The 15,177-nt window shown below is 43.2% G+C and overlaps 1 protein-coding gene across 3 annotated transcripts in view; it reads left to right on the forward strand.

Moving 5' to 3' along the window:
- Positions 1–15,177, forward strand: part of MYLK (myosin light chain kinase) — a 607,164-nt gene that overhangs the window by 363,257 nt on the left and 228,730 nt on the right. The window lies entirely within an intron of this gene.

Consider the following 15,177-nt stretch of genomic DNA (forward strand, 5'->3'; position numbering starts at 1 on the left):
CCTTTAGACCAGAGCTTCCCAACCCTGTCCTGGAGGACCACCAGGTTTTGAGGATAATTCTAATGAATATGCATGGAGCAGGTTTGCATGCCTCTCACCTCCATTATATGCACATCTCTCTCATGCATATTCATTAGGGCTATCCCCAAAACCCAACTGGCTAGTGGTCCTCCAGGACAGGGTTGGGAACCACTGCTTTAGACTATTCCTCCACTCCATGAAATGAAAAACTTTCCGGCTGCCCATTCCTATAGTAATCTGAATTGTCCATTGTTGAAAAGAGGAGCTGGATGGACCTGTGGTCGGACCAGTATAGCAATTGCTCTGTTCTGTAAATAGGTCCTCTTGCATAGAATGAGACCTACAGTAAATCAAGTGTGTTCAAGCATGCACATTGCAATAAATCTAGCCCAGTGGTTCCCAAACCTGTCCTGGGGGACCCCCAGCCAGTCAGGTTTTCAAGATATCCCTAATGAATATGCATGAGAGAGATTTGCATACCTGTCACTTCCATTATATGCAAATCTCTCTCATGCATATTCATTAAGGATATCTTGAAAACCTGACTGGCTGGGGGTTCCCCAGGACAGGTTTGGGAACCACTGATCTAGCCTATGCTATTTTATATACTTTGTCACATTAGCCAAAATAACTACAATCATGATTTTACCAAGAGTTCAAGACGCCTCTCCCTATTCCAGTTCATCCCCTTACACTTTGGTTTGGAAGGGAGTATTGTCCTTGCTAAGATATGCCCTCCAGAAGCTGTAGGAAACAGTAAGGATAGAGTGAATGGACTGGGGGGGGTTGTGGGGAATAGTAATGAAGGGGTGAATGGTAAAGGATGTTGGAAGTTCTTCATTACCGCCTCACACTTTCATCTGTCCCTGCACTGTCAAATATTTTACATGAAAGACTTCTGACTCTGCAAATGGTGATCCACTGGGGTTATTATGAAATGCAGGTTGTACTTCACACCTTTTTCAGAAGTAATTCAAAGCAAATGATATTCAGTTACAGTAAATATTTTCCTTTCCCCAGATATCTTATAATCTAAAGAGCCCTTTGAAGAGCATTAATTCCTAACATGTTTAGTAGAAGAGAAAATACAATACTGTAAAGTGTTTTGCCTTTTAGCATGATTTTTTTTTTTTAAGCGCATTAGCCATTTGTTAAAATTTTTGGGGGGAGGAGGTGTGTCATAGGTAAAGAATGGGCATGGAAGCATTAGCCAGCTTGTATGTTCCAATTAGTGTACACCAATTGGATAACACAGGGTTAACACGGGAGCCCTTAGGTGCCACTTAAACAAAAGTCAGTAAGTAAGCCCGTATTTATATTTTGCAAGTTCTGTGCATTAGAACATAAGAATAGCCTTACTGTACCAGACCAGTGGTCCATCAAGCCTAGTAGCCCATTCTCATGGTGGCCAATCCTGGTCACTAGTACCTAGCCAAAACCCAGAGTAGCAACATTCCATGCTACCGATCCAGGGCAAGCAGAGGCTTCTCCCATGTCTTTCTCAATAACAGACTATGGACTTTTCCTCCAGGAACTTGTCCAAACATTTCTTAAAACCAGCTACGCTATCCGCTCTTACCACATCCTCTGGCAATGCGTTCCAGAGCTTAGCTATTCTCTGAGTGAAAAAAAAAATTTCTTCCTATTGGTATCAAAAGTATTTCCCTATAACTTCATCGAGTGTCCCCTAGTCTTTGTAATTTTTGACGGAGTGAAAAATCGATCCACTTATACGCCACTCAGGATTTTGTAGACTTCAATCATATCTCCCCTCAGCCGTCTCTTTTCCAGGCTGAAGAGCCCTAACCGTTTTAGTGTTTCCTCATATGAACATTAGTGCATGACCTGCAAAAAAAACCCCTACAAAATATGCTATGATAGATCTGGGTTTAGCATGTTCTAATGTGGGACTTTCCCATGTAATTTTACGACATTTATTTAAAGGTGTCCCTAAGTCTGTACCTGAAGCAATGGAGTTAAGCGACTTGCCAAAATCACAAGGTACATCAGCATTGGCATAAACCACTAAGCTAATGCTCCACTCTTAAGGCAGGCTACTGGAAGCAGTGGCATAGCATAGGAGGAGCAGCCGGCCCCGGGTACCCTCTCGGTGAGGGGTGCCGTGACCTTTCCTCCTCTCTGCCCAACCCACCTCTTCAAAATGTTCGCCGGCAGCAAGCAGCATATCCAAGCTGCTGCTAGCACCGGCATCGGCTTTCCTTCTGACGCCACTTCCTGATCGCGGAATCAGGAAGTGATGTCAAAAGGAGAGCTAAGGTGGTGCGAGCAACAGCTAGGAGCTGGTCAATGCCGGTGAAGATTTTGAAGAGGCATGTAGGGGTGCGCGTACACGGCGGGGGAAGAGTGTCAGGGCGCTCGGTGCAGCAGTGCCAGGCGCCTCCCTCCATCGCTCCATCCATCCCTCCATCGCTATGCCGCTGAGCGGAAGAGTTCGTTTTTTTTTATATTTAATGAGTCACTGAGGAAAGGAGAATTTCCAAATCCATAAAATAAGAGATTGTTTATCCAGTCCTTAAAACAAATAAACAAACAATACAGTTGGATACTAGTTTACACAAAAATCATTCCTCTGTGCCAAATCTGCCTTCTTATGAGCAAAATATTTGAGAACGAGGTGACCCATCAGTTAAACACTGGAATGTTAATAGTGCAGGGTTTTTCAAAATAATTCATCTGATTTCAGGACATTATAGTTTTGAATTTAACTAATATAGTGATTAGTGATTCATCAACCAAAAGATAAACTGTCCAAGTTCTGTCTCTCAACTTGTAAGTGCTCTATGAGCCTGATTTTATAAATGGCACCTGACTTGTAGGTGCTGGCCCACGTGGTTGTCAATCAGCTGCTAGACGTCCATTATAAATCCTATTGGCACCTAGGCATCCTTATGCATCATTGAGGTAGGCTCCAGGATATTAGAATGTCCATGCCCAAACTTAATTTGTAATTTAATAAAGTGTTTTTAACAGTGTGCTCAATTACCACACCATTTAACTAATTTATTTATTTATTTATCCAATTCTCTATACCACGGGTGTCAAAGTCCCTCCTCGAGGGCCGGAATCCAGTCGGGTTTTCTGGATTTCCCCAATGAATATGCATTGAAAGCAGTGCATGCAAATAGATCTTATGCAGATTCATTGGGGAAATCCTGAAAACCCGACTGGATTCTGGCCCTCGAGGACCGACTTTGACACCTGTGCTCTATACTGTTCTCCCAGGGAAGCTTAGAACGGTTTACATGAATTTATTCAGGTACTCAAGCATTGTTCCCTGTCTGTCCTAGCAGGCTCACAATCTATCCAATGTACCTGGGGCAATGGGGGGATTAAGTGACTTGTCCAGGGTCACAAGGAGCAGTGTGGTTTTGAACCCACAACCTCAGGGTGCTGAGACTGTAGCTTTAACCACTGCACCACTCTAGAAATCAAAATGTAGTAAAAGTGAGCCAAGTATAGGACAATCCATCCATTGTGACATCACTGATGAGGTTGGATCTCAGGCATTGATGAATGAGGCATTATGATGTCACAATAGCAGCTCTGGTTATCAGAGGCTGAAGCTTTTCACATTATTTATTTATTCAGTTTTTTATACCGTTCTCCCAGGGGAGCTCAGAATGGTTTACATGATTTTATTCAGGTACTCAAGCATTTTTCTCTATCTGTCCCAGTGGGCTCACAATCTATCTAATGTACTTGGGGCAATGGGGGGATTAAGTGGCTTGCCCAGGGTCACAAGGAGCAGCATGGGTTTTGAACCCATAACCTGAGGGTGCTGAGGCTGTAGCTTTATCCACTGCGCCACACTCACCACAATTGTGCATGAATTTAAGTTAGGTGTACACAATTAGGACATCTAGTGGCACCCATCCTAGGCAACTGTTATAGAATCAGGCCCTAGGTGACTTCCCATAGTTACACGAGCAGCGTTGAGACGATAGTCGAATTCCTTCCATACTCGCACCAGCATGTCTGCTGTCACAGACTCCACAGTTGTAATAATGCGATTTTTAGCTCTTCTAGGGTTATGGGCAATGGTGGCACGTGCACAGCATCCTTAATGTATACCCAAAAAAAGTTGCATGGTGTAAGATCCTTTTTTTTTTTTTGAACCGCTGATAACCAGCGACAGATGATCTGAGCACCCAGTGGATTCAAGTTTCAAGTTTTATTTATATTTGATTAATCGCTTAATTAAAATTATATCTAAGCGAAGTACAGTGTATGAATAGACATAATACTAAAGTAGTAGGTAACATGAAATATTATAAAATTAACAAATTTATACTAAAATTTACTAACATAGTAAATAACATAAAATATTATAAAAATTAACTATTTATACATTAAGTAATAATATATATTAAAAAAAAAAAAAAGGGATTAATTCCGTAACGTCGACAAAACTCACGCCGCACTCTGACTGCCGATTCAGACCTCAAAAATTGTAGCACACAAAAGCCTTCTATATGTTTGCCATTCTCTCACACACTGTCTATCGTGGAGATTTACAGTTTGATTTGGCATATGCCTAGTTAATACACATTTATTTTATGTATTTAATGAATATGTATGGAATTATCCTCATTTGAAATTGGATGAACCGTTTTGAAAAACCCTGTATATTGAACAAACATTAATCAGTTCCTTCAAATTCTACAGTTTCACGGGGATTTGGATGAGCAAAGGAGAGGTCTAATAGTTGGGGGGTTTTTGACCTTTCAGTCATCTTTGAAACAGTCAGCCATGGAATATTGGTCAACCATTTGAATTAAGAGGGGTTTGTCTCTTTCTTACAAGATACTCCATTCATTCATTCAATTTTCTATACCGTTCTCCCAGGGGAGCTCAGGTACTCAAGCATTTTTCCCTGTCTGTCCTGGTGGGCTCATAATCTATCTAATGCACCTGGGACAATGAGGGGGATTAAGTGACTTGCCCAAGGTCGCAAGGAGCAGCAGGGTTTTGAACCCACAACCTCAGGGTGCTGAGGCCGTAGCTTTAATCACTGCGCCACACTCTTCCCATAGATACGGCAATAAAGCCTGTGTCAGTTTTGAAGCTGGAAATCATCCTACGGTGTGCCCCAAGGCTCTGAACTGGCCTTTCTTCACATTTTGATGTTATTTTCAGATATTTCAATTTGGTGTAGGAGTAAAAAGTTGAGCTTAAATCCCAAAAATCCGAACACATATGGGTTGGCTACCAAGATCCAGACAAGGAGTTTATGGTGCCTTTAGATCAGGGATCTCAAAGTCCCTCCTTGAGGGCCGCAATCCAGTCGGGTTTTCAGGATTTCCACAATGAATCTGCATTGAAAGTAGTGCATGCACATAGAGCTCTTGCATATTCATTGGGGAAATCCTGAAAGCCCGACTGGATTGTGGCCCTCAAGGAGGGACTTTGAGGCCCCTGCTTTAGATGATGAAAATCAAGAAATGAAACAGATCATGTGAAGTTGGGGGGGGGGAGGGTTTAATTTCTTCAGTTATGACAGTGCAGTCTGAGATAGTCTCCAAGAGTGGTACTTATGTTAGGAAATTTTTAATGCAGCCAAGAAAAATTTTCAAAGAGGCCAAAAGAAGAGCTTCCCTCTTAAAGTTAGGAGCCTGAACCCCTTTGAACATCAGCCTCACTATACTGTCGGCCTCTTTTACAAAGCCGCGCGGCAACAGCCCCGAAGCCCTTTAATTCTGTATGGGCTTCGGGGCCATTAGCACAGTGCAGCCATTAGCGCGGCTTTGTAAAAGAGGCCGTGTATCTTAGAAAGATGTTTACAATAGCTAGAATAAACAAATTGGAACACTATGAAGTCCAAAGCGTCTTTAATAAAGCATAAAACAGTCCAAATAATAAGGTTTTATGCTTTATTAAAGGTGCTTTGAACTTCATAGTGTTCCACTTTGTTTGTTTACAATAGCTCGAATAGTCTCTATTCCTTACTATATTTAGACAAATGGTAAGGTACCAGAAATAGTAAATTAATAAAATTATTCTTTAAAGTTACATTCAAGAAGTGCCTTCAGTATCATCGTATCCTGGTGATCAATTTTTGTATTCCTAAAATGTAAATAAATTTCCATTGCTGGAAATAGTTATTTCCCAGTAAAAGTTTGGATTTGCAATGGGAATGCAGGATGGCCTCAAACTTGCAAACCACAGGAAACTGTTTGTTTTTGTTTCATTCTTTCTTTCAGCATTTGAGGCACTGATCCAAATCACATTAAAAAACCTACAGGGGCTTACTAGCTGACATGATAAAAGATGGTGTTTGAATACAGAAGAGAAAATATTTTGTAAACCAGTACACAAGATATGCACTTAATTCTGGATGGGAAAAAACTTAGGCCTCCTTTTACGAAACTGCGATAGCGGTTTCTAGCATGGGGAGCCGCGCTGAATGGCCCGCGCTGCTCCCGACGCTCATTGAGTTCCTATGAGCGTCAGGAGTAGTGCGGGCCATTCAGTGCGGCTCCCCGCGCTAGAAACTCTTATCACAGTTTCGTAAAAGAGGGGGGTCATTTTTTTGTAGATTGTTTTGTGCCGAATATCCAGAAAACTTGATGTCAGTTCAGAAAGCAATTCAAGACCATAATATTTAAACAAACCCATAGGTGAAATTAACAAGGTGGGCAACTGTTAAGACGTACCGGAAGGAAGTTATACAGGTTACCATTAGCATGTGTTAGTTTACTGTTAACCCCAGTTATTAGTGACTAGGTCTCAATTCATAAAAGGGGCCCTGTGCTAAGATAATACGATAGTGGTAAAATAATACTTCTTAATGTGATCCAACATTAATAACTTGCCTCCTTGGTGAAAAGTTTCAGTCTGTGGTAGCAGAGCTGATATTGTGATGTCATAATGCCACATTCCACAATGCCTAAGAGCCAGCCTCATCAGTGATGTCACAATGGCTTGATTGTCTTACATTTGGCTCACTTTTATTACATATAGCAGTGATTTCAATTTCTAGAGTTTTTTTTATTTAATTAAAAGGGGGAGTTATCAATACAAGCCATCATTAGCAAGTATATCTTACTGTTAAAATCCCAGTTATCAGTACCTAGTACTGGTTGCATAAAACGGGACCTGTGGTAAAATAGCATGCGTTAGTGGTGAAATAATATCTTAATGCCTAATAACTGCATCCTTTGATGACTTTTGGTGATGGGAAAGAGCTTTGAAAAATCTCTGCATTCTACAACTTCCTGCAGTGTTCAAAGGTTGGTTTTTTTCAAATTCTTTATTCATTTTTTATATCAAATACAAAGTGCAAACACATGAATATTCAAGTAGCGTACCTTATTGCACTCTATTCAAACAATAAAATATAAAACTGTTTTATCCCCCCTTCCCACCCTAACCACCCCCCCTAACCTGGATATGTATAATGTTCATTCATGAACCAAAGGGAAATAATAGTAGTAATAATAATGATAATAGTTCATATTCATATCTTATAATATTTTGTTAACGGGCCCCAAATTTCCTTAAATTTACTATGATGTTCCAACTGTAAAGAATTAATATTTTCAAACTTATAAATCTGACATAGGGATTCCCACCAGAAACTATAATTTAAGTTATCCCAACTTTTCCAATTTTTCATTATCAATTGCATGGCTACTGCTGTCATGATGAGGAGCAATTTGTTTTGATTTGCATTATTTGGGGTTTTTTTGGTAATAAAATCATTCCAAATAATACTATATCATATGATAATGCTAGTGGAACGTCCAATATTGTTCAAAGTTTTTATTAACCTTCTTCAGTACTTCTCAATCCACTCTTCAGGACATAACAAGCCAGTCTGGTTTTCAGGATATCCACAAGGAATATGCATAAGAGAGTTTTGTATACCAAGTTCTAAGAGCCAGGAAAATATGGGTTCAAGTCCTGCATCTCCCATTGGGCTGGTCATTTCGCCTTCTATTGCCTCAGGTGCAACTTAGATACTAACCCTCCTTTTCTATGAAACTTTGCTAGCCATTTCTAGCACGGGGAGCCACGCTGAATGGCCCGCGCTGCTCCTGAAGCTCATATTAATGAGCATCGGGAGCAGCGCAGGCCATTCAGCGCAGCTCTTTGTGCTGTCTCTGCGCTAAAAAACGCTAGCGTGGTTTCGTAGAAGAGGGGGGGGGGTAAGTCCACTTTCATAGGAAAATAACAAGAAGGTCAAACTGCAATATTGAGAGGCTGCAAAGAGGCCAAAGTCTCAAGCTATCCTAAAAGAATATTCATGAGAGAGATTTTCAGTTGCTGCCTCCGTTTTATGGAGATATTATTATTATTCTTTATTCTTATATACCGCCATACCCAGAGAGTTCTAGGCGGTTTACATCAATTAGCAAATGATCTGCATTGAATAGCAGATTTACAACAAAATTAGAAGTAGGTTTACAAAATTAGAAGCAGATTTACAGCATAATTAGAAGTATTTTTAACAGTATTTTTAACAGCAAATTGCAGGCTGAATTACGATAAATTACAGTGATTTGCCGCAGTCAGCCGTGAAATTACAGCGATTCTTAACTGTCTGCAAAGAGTGCAGGTTTACAACAATATTACAGAAATTGCAGGTTTGATCTAGCTAGGTAGGGGAGGTAGAGAGTGGGGGAGGGAGGGACTGGTGAAGGCGGAAGGGGGCAGGGGTGGGGTAAGTGTCATGTGAGGTGAATGGATTATTAAGGGTCGTGTTTGCTGAAAAGGTACGTTTTTAGTAGTTTTCTGAATGATAGGTAAGTGGGGGCCTCGAGTATCATCTGTGCTAGCCATGGGTTCGACTTGGCTGCTTGGAAGGCAAAAGTTCTATCAAGGAATCTTTTGAGAGGACAGTGTTTAGGCGAAGGGAAGGCGAACAATTGAGTTCTCCGTGATGTCCTGTTGCTGCAGTAAAGGTTAAAGTGTGTGTTTATGTAACTTGGGGAGGAGCCGTTGACCGATTTGTAGCAGAAGCATGCAAATTTAAAAAGAATTCTAGATTCAAATGGTAGCCAGTGTAGTTGGTGATAGAAAGGGGTGACATGTTCCCATTTCTTTAGGCCAAAGATGAGGCGCACCGCGGTATTTTGGACTATTTTTAGTCTCCTGGTAGTTTTCTTAGTGGCGTTAAGGTAGATGATATTGCAGTAGTCGAGGATGCTGAGGATGGAGGATTGTACAAGTAGGCGGAATGCATTGTCATAGAAGTGTTTTTTTATGGTGCGAAGTTTCCAAAGTACCGAGAAGCTTTTCCTAATTATGAGGTCGGTATGGTTATCTAGAGATAAGTTTTTGTCCAGCGTGACTCCCAGAATTTTTATGGTCGGATCAAGGGGGAAGGTCTTTCCTTTTAGTTGAATTGTGGTTTCCTTAATTTTATCTTTGGGGGAGGCTAGGAAAAATTTTGTTTTGTCTGGGTTTAATTTCAGTCTGAATGAAAGCATCCAGAGTTCTATCTGGTTGAGAGTGTTTGAGATGTGGTCGAGTAGTTCTTGTGAAAAGTTGGTTAATGGGATGGTTATTGTGATATCGTCTGCGTAAATGAAGAATTTGAGATTTAGGTTGTGTAAGAGTTTACCTAGTGAGGCTAGGTATATGTTGAATAGGATGGGGGATAGGGGGGAGCCCTGTGGGACCCCGCAGGTGTTGTCCCAGCAGTATGAGAAAGAGTTATTCTTGAGTACCTTGTATGATCTATTTTGTAGGAACCCCTGAAACCAATTGAGGACCTGGTCTGAGATGCCTATGTGCGCTAGGCATTCCAGGAGAATGGTGTGGTCGACCAGGTCAAAAGCACTGCTCAGGTCGAGTTGTATGATCAGGGCACTTGAGCCCTGACTGAAGAGTGTGAGGAGGTGGTCGAGAAGGGAGGCTATGATGGTTTCAGTGCTGTGGTCCGCCCGAAATCCTGATTGGTTGTCACTTAGAATGTTGAATTTTTCAAGGTATGCGGAAAGTTCCGCTTTTACCAATCCTTCCGCTATTTTGGTAAATAGGGGGATGCTGGCGATCGGCCTATAATTAGATGGGGAGTTTGGTGGTTCTTTCTCATTTTTTAAAATTGGGGTGATCATTATTTGACCCTGCTCCGACGGGAAGTTACCTTTGGATAATAGGTAATTAACCCATGTCATCATTTTTGCTTTAAAATGGGGGGGGGGCCGTTCTCATGATTTTTGGTGGGCATGTGTCCAGATGGCAGTAGGAGTGAGTATACTTGTTGTAGTAAGTATTGAAGGTTTGCCAATCGGTTACTGCGAATTGTTTCCAACTAAGGTCGACTTTGGCTCCCGGGTCTGGGTTTGGTGGATTCATGTCTGTGAGGATGGGGAAGAGCTCGAGGGGGTTGGGGCTGGCTGGTAGAGTTGTTCTTATTTTTTGGATCTTGGTATTGAAGAAGTCGGCAAGGGTGTTGGCGGTTAAGGTGGCTTCTTCGTGTAGGTTTGTGTAGGTTTCTATGTTGTAAAGATCGTTGACCAATCTGAAGAGGTTATTGCTATTGGTTTTAGGATTACCGATTTTGTGGGAGTAGAATTTTTTTCTTTTTTCACTAGTGAGGGTTTTGTACTGTTTTAATTTTTGTCTCCATGCCAGTCTGTGTTCTAGCGTTCCGGATTTTTGCCATGATCTTTCGGCTTTTCTGAGGTCCTTCTTGCATTGCAGCAGTTCAGAATCGAACCAGCCCTCTTGGTTGGGGGTTCTTATTCTGCGGGTTTTTTTGGGGGCAATCTCGTTTAGTATATTGGTACTATCTTGTATCCAGGAGGTCATGATTTGTTCCGTATCTTCTATTGGATTGGTGTTGATTTCGAAGTGGGACCAGAATTCCATTGGGTCAATCTTTCCTCTGGTATTGTGGGTTTTGACGGTTCTTGTTTTTTCGCTTTTAGGAGGTTTAAGTTGGCATCCAATGGTGAAGCTACATAGGCGGTGATCGGACCAAAGGGAGTCTGACCAGTTGCCTTGTTTCCAATAAAAAGTGGGATTGGTCTGTTCCTTGGAGGATAGAGTTACCAGGTCTAACTGATGTCCTCTTTGGTGGGTTTTGATCGGGGGGTGTTTGTCAAAGCCTAGTTGTGAGAGCAGTGACCAGAAGTCCGCGGTTTCAGGTTGGTCAGTTTGCTCGAGGTGTATGTTGATGTCCCCACACAGTAGGTTGTATGGGCTTGTTAGAGAATTGGTAAGAAGTGATTCAGCGAAGTCGTCTTTGGTCGTGGTCCATTTTTTGGGGGGTATGTAAAATAGAGTGATGGTTAGTGAGGAGGGCAGAGATGTTGATGCTAGGGCGATGGTTAGAATTTCGGAATTAGGTGAAGAGGTTGTGTTAAGAACGGAAGCATTGAGATGGTCTCGGAAGATTATTGCTAGTCCTCCTCCTCTTCCCCATGTTCTGGCTAGGGAGAGTATCTTGAATCTTGGTGGTAGACAATCTTTAATAATGATGTCTTTGTCTGAAAGCAACCAGGTTTCTGTGAGAAGGACAAAGTCGGGGTTGTTTTCAGTTAGCCAGTCTTTGATTAGTGTGGATTTATTTCTCATAGATCTGATATTCAGGTAAAAGCCCTGCAGGGACTGGTGGTTGGTGTGATTGGGTGGGGAGTAGTGGGAGTACGCCAGTTTTTTTAGGGTTCTTAGTTTTTTTGGGTGGGGCTTGGTCGGTTTGTAGTGGTGAGGGGGGTTGTTGGGCAAGTGGGCGTGCGGGTGGTCTTGTGTGGTGTGGAGAGTGTATGTAGTGGTTCTGGGTTTTACCGATCGGTGCAGCGTGATGTGGATGGGAATGGGGGATGCATTGGAGTTGTCTGCGTTGCAGAGCCTGGAAGAGAGCAAGAGGAGTATAAGTAGAGCTACGCATTGTTGTGTATTTGGCTTGGCCATTGTGAGGGGCTCGTCCCAGCTGTGGTTGGAGACGTTGGGGAGTTTCCTGCGATTGAGGTCAGGATTAGTGCAAGGGGGGAAAAACGGAAGTTGGGGTTTCTAGAATTAGTGGGTCAAAGGGCGGTTTAGTAGATTCCTGTAAGATGTCCTGAAGGTTAAGCAATGTAACAAGGATAAACAAAGTGGTTTCAATACAGTGGTGCTATGATCTGTATAGGTCCGGCAGGGTTATACACTAGAGTTTTATGTAACAGTAAAACTTATCCGGATTGGGGGTATCAGGGTTATATCCACGAGACCCGGAGTCGGTGCTGTTGGATCTGTCTCGTGGGAAGGAGTTCCTTTTAGGGTTGAGACGGTTGTGTCTTTGTTGGAGTGCTGGGGCTGTGACTGTAGTGGCGATCTGTGGTTGTCTCTGTGGTCTGGGCAGGCTCTGTGGTCGGTGGGCTGGTATCGGAGGCTGCCTGTGCGGGTGTCTCCCGCAGGTGCTTCGCGGTTGGGTACCTGCTGGTTCGGGAGGGGTGTCCGGCTGAGCAGGGTCGATTCTTGGCGGTATGTGGTCCACCGAGCTGCGTCGGGAGAGGGGCGGAGCAGTGCTTTCACGCTCCTCACGACTCGGGCCGGGGGTCTCCTCTGTGGCTTTGGCGGTACCTGCTGGTTCCCGTCGTTCTCTCCGGCGCGATGCCCAACAGGTTTGCTTGAATTTTTCAGATCACCGCAGCCACCCGTAAGAGCGAGAGAGAGCAACGAGAAAAGAAGAGAGAGGAGATGGCAGCCCAGTTGTTAGTAGGCTGGGTGTTGCTGGGATCCGGGTGAGGGGATCGGGCTCGCCGGTACAGGAGTCGTTCGCAGTCGCTTTGCAAAGGCGCGTGCTAAGGCGCACGCGCCTTAGACGTGCGCCTTCGACGGCACGCCGAACGGCTGCACGCCGTTGGCGCGGCGGCTTTGAGGCGTCGGGTTCGGGAGGGGGGCGGAGCGGGGCTCACACGCTCCTCTCCTGCTGGTGCCCGGCTGAAGAAGCTCATGTATATTCATTATGGATATCCTGAAAACCAGATTGGTATGTGGCCCTCTAGGATTGCAGTTTGACACCCTGTTGTGCAATATGTAAAGTTCCTTTAAAATTTTGGCTAGGTAAGAAAATAATATCAAAGAAAAAGTATGAAAGAGAAATTGGGCAACTCCATTTTAGAAAGGCTATAGAAGTCAAAATTTAGACATCTAGGTAGGACAGTGTTCTTCAATGCAAGGCCCAGGAGCCAACGCCAGCCCTTGGAGACCTCTGGGGTGGCCCTCATCATCATTTTGGCTTTTTTTCTGCTACTCTGTCTTTGTAATCAAGCTCGTGACTTGAAGGGGGGAAAGCAAATGGGAGGAAAAACCAAATGCTTGAAGGACAAAGCATTTCTCAATGGATGAATGGAATGCATCTGGAAATGCTGACATTGAGAATAGCCTCAATAAAAAGCTTGAAGGCAGGTTGGTGGGATAGATGTTGGCCATACTGGTCAGCAGTGTTTGGCTTCATATGGGAAAATATTTGGCAGCTCATTCGAATCCGATGTAGCGCCAACTTAAAAATTAGTGAAGACCACTGGAGTAGGACATCTCTCAAGTTTCACTTGTATTTTAGAACAGAATCTGCTGACATAGGAGAAAGTAACATTTAGGTGCTGAATATGGGTGGCACAAACATCCATTTTAGAAAATCATATGGAATGCTGAACCCCGAACCCCCCAGCAAAAGACTACTGCTACGGGTCATTAGAACCATTTTGGAATTGGGCGCCAACCCATTGGAGGCCATCATTGGAAGATTGCAGCTGCCTGAGCATTTTGGGCTGCAAATGGAAAACCCTCGGGGGGGGGGGGAGAGGGCATTAGGAGGAGGGTTGGAGTGTGGGGGAAGGGTTCAAGGAAGGGGGTGTGATAGTTATACCAGGGCCTAGTTTTGGGAAAAGAAAAGGGAGTGTTGGGCTGTCATGGGAGACAGGTTCTCGAGATGTTGGAGTTTTGGTTGGTGGGATTCAGGATTTGTCTCAAATTGGGTTTTTGTTAGGGGTGTGAATTGGAATTTATGATAAGGGAATCAGGGTTTGGTGTTTGGAGGGAGGGGGAATCGGGAGTGTGATTTGGTAAGTTCAGTTGCACTATTGGCCATCGGGACAGCTTCTCACCCCTCTGCCTGCTTCAACACACCCAGACCCAGCCCACTCCTACATTAGGTAGCTAACGTGGCTTTTTAAATGCACAGGCTCCTGTTTTAGTACGGTTCACAGAAACACAGGCCTGTGCTACCGTCTACTGCACTGAAAACCCCACATTAGCTGCTTAAGTAGGGTTACCAGACTTCTGGGAAAACCCAGATATTTAGAGGACTGTCTGGGTGCCCAGATGGATTTCCAAAACCTGGCAGTTTGTCCGGGTTTTGGAAGTCCCGGAGCTTGTAGCAGCATCTAGAGACCCTCTGCGCACAAGTGGACGTTGACACAATGATGTAATTTGGCGCACGCATGACATCATCAAGTCAACATCCACACATATGCAGAAGACCTCCAGACCTCGGGGGAAGGAGACAGGAGGTTTGCTGGGGCAGAGCCAGGTGTCCTATATATATATATATTTTTTTTTTTTAAGAGGAAATCTGGAACCCTAGCTTAATGTAGTACTGAGAAGGGTTCCTGTTTTGGTTGTCATTTCTTACCTTAGATTCCACAAGGTCAAATCTGTAGTTTATGCTGTTCATGTCCCCAACTGAAAGGATTTGTTTTGCTACATCTGAAATAATTTTCTTTTTTTTTTTTTTTTTTTTAACTCAAGCAAAACCTCAAAATACAGTATGCATGTCAGTTGACATTGCCATGCAGAGAACACCAAATCTTTTATATAATTAAACTGTTCTTCATTATTGGTCTCATTACTGCATTAGTAAGTATGAAATACTAATAGGAAACAGTGCTAAGAATGCATTTAATCAGAAGGCCAAAGCATTTTGCACTGCGCAAGCAATGAAAGAGCGCTCATCTCTCTTGAGACTGAAAAATAAAGGCTGGATCTAGAATCTCATGAGGGTCCTTATTAATAAGTTAAATCCCACTCATTTCTCACTGAAATTTTGTCTGTCTCCTCTTGTTGAGGAAGAAGAGCAAGTCCTAAAAATAAATCATGCTTGCAGAGCATTTCTAGACCCCCCCCCACCCCCCAGCTCTCTAACGTGAAACATGCCTCGTAGCAAATACCTGTAAATCTGTGTTCAAAGCATACAATATGGCA

The sequence above is a fragment of the Geotrypetes seraphini genome, chromosome 5 (assembly GCF_902459505.1).
Source record: "Geotrypetes seraphini chromosome 5, aGeoSer1.1, whole genome shotgun sequence".
Lineage (NCBI taxonomy): Eukaryota > Metazoa > Chordata > Amphibia > Gymnophiona > Dermophiidae > Geotrypetes > Geotrypetes seraphini.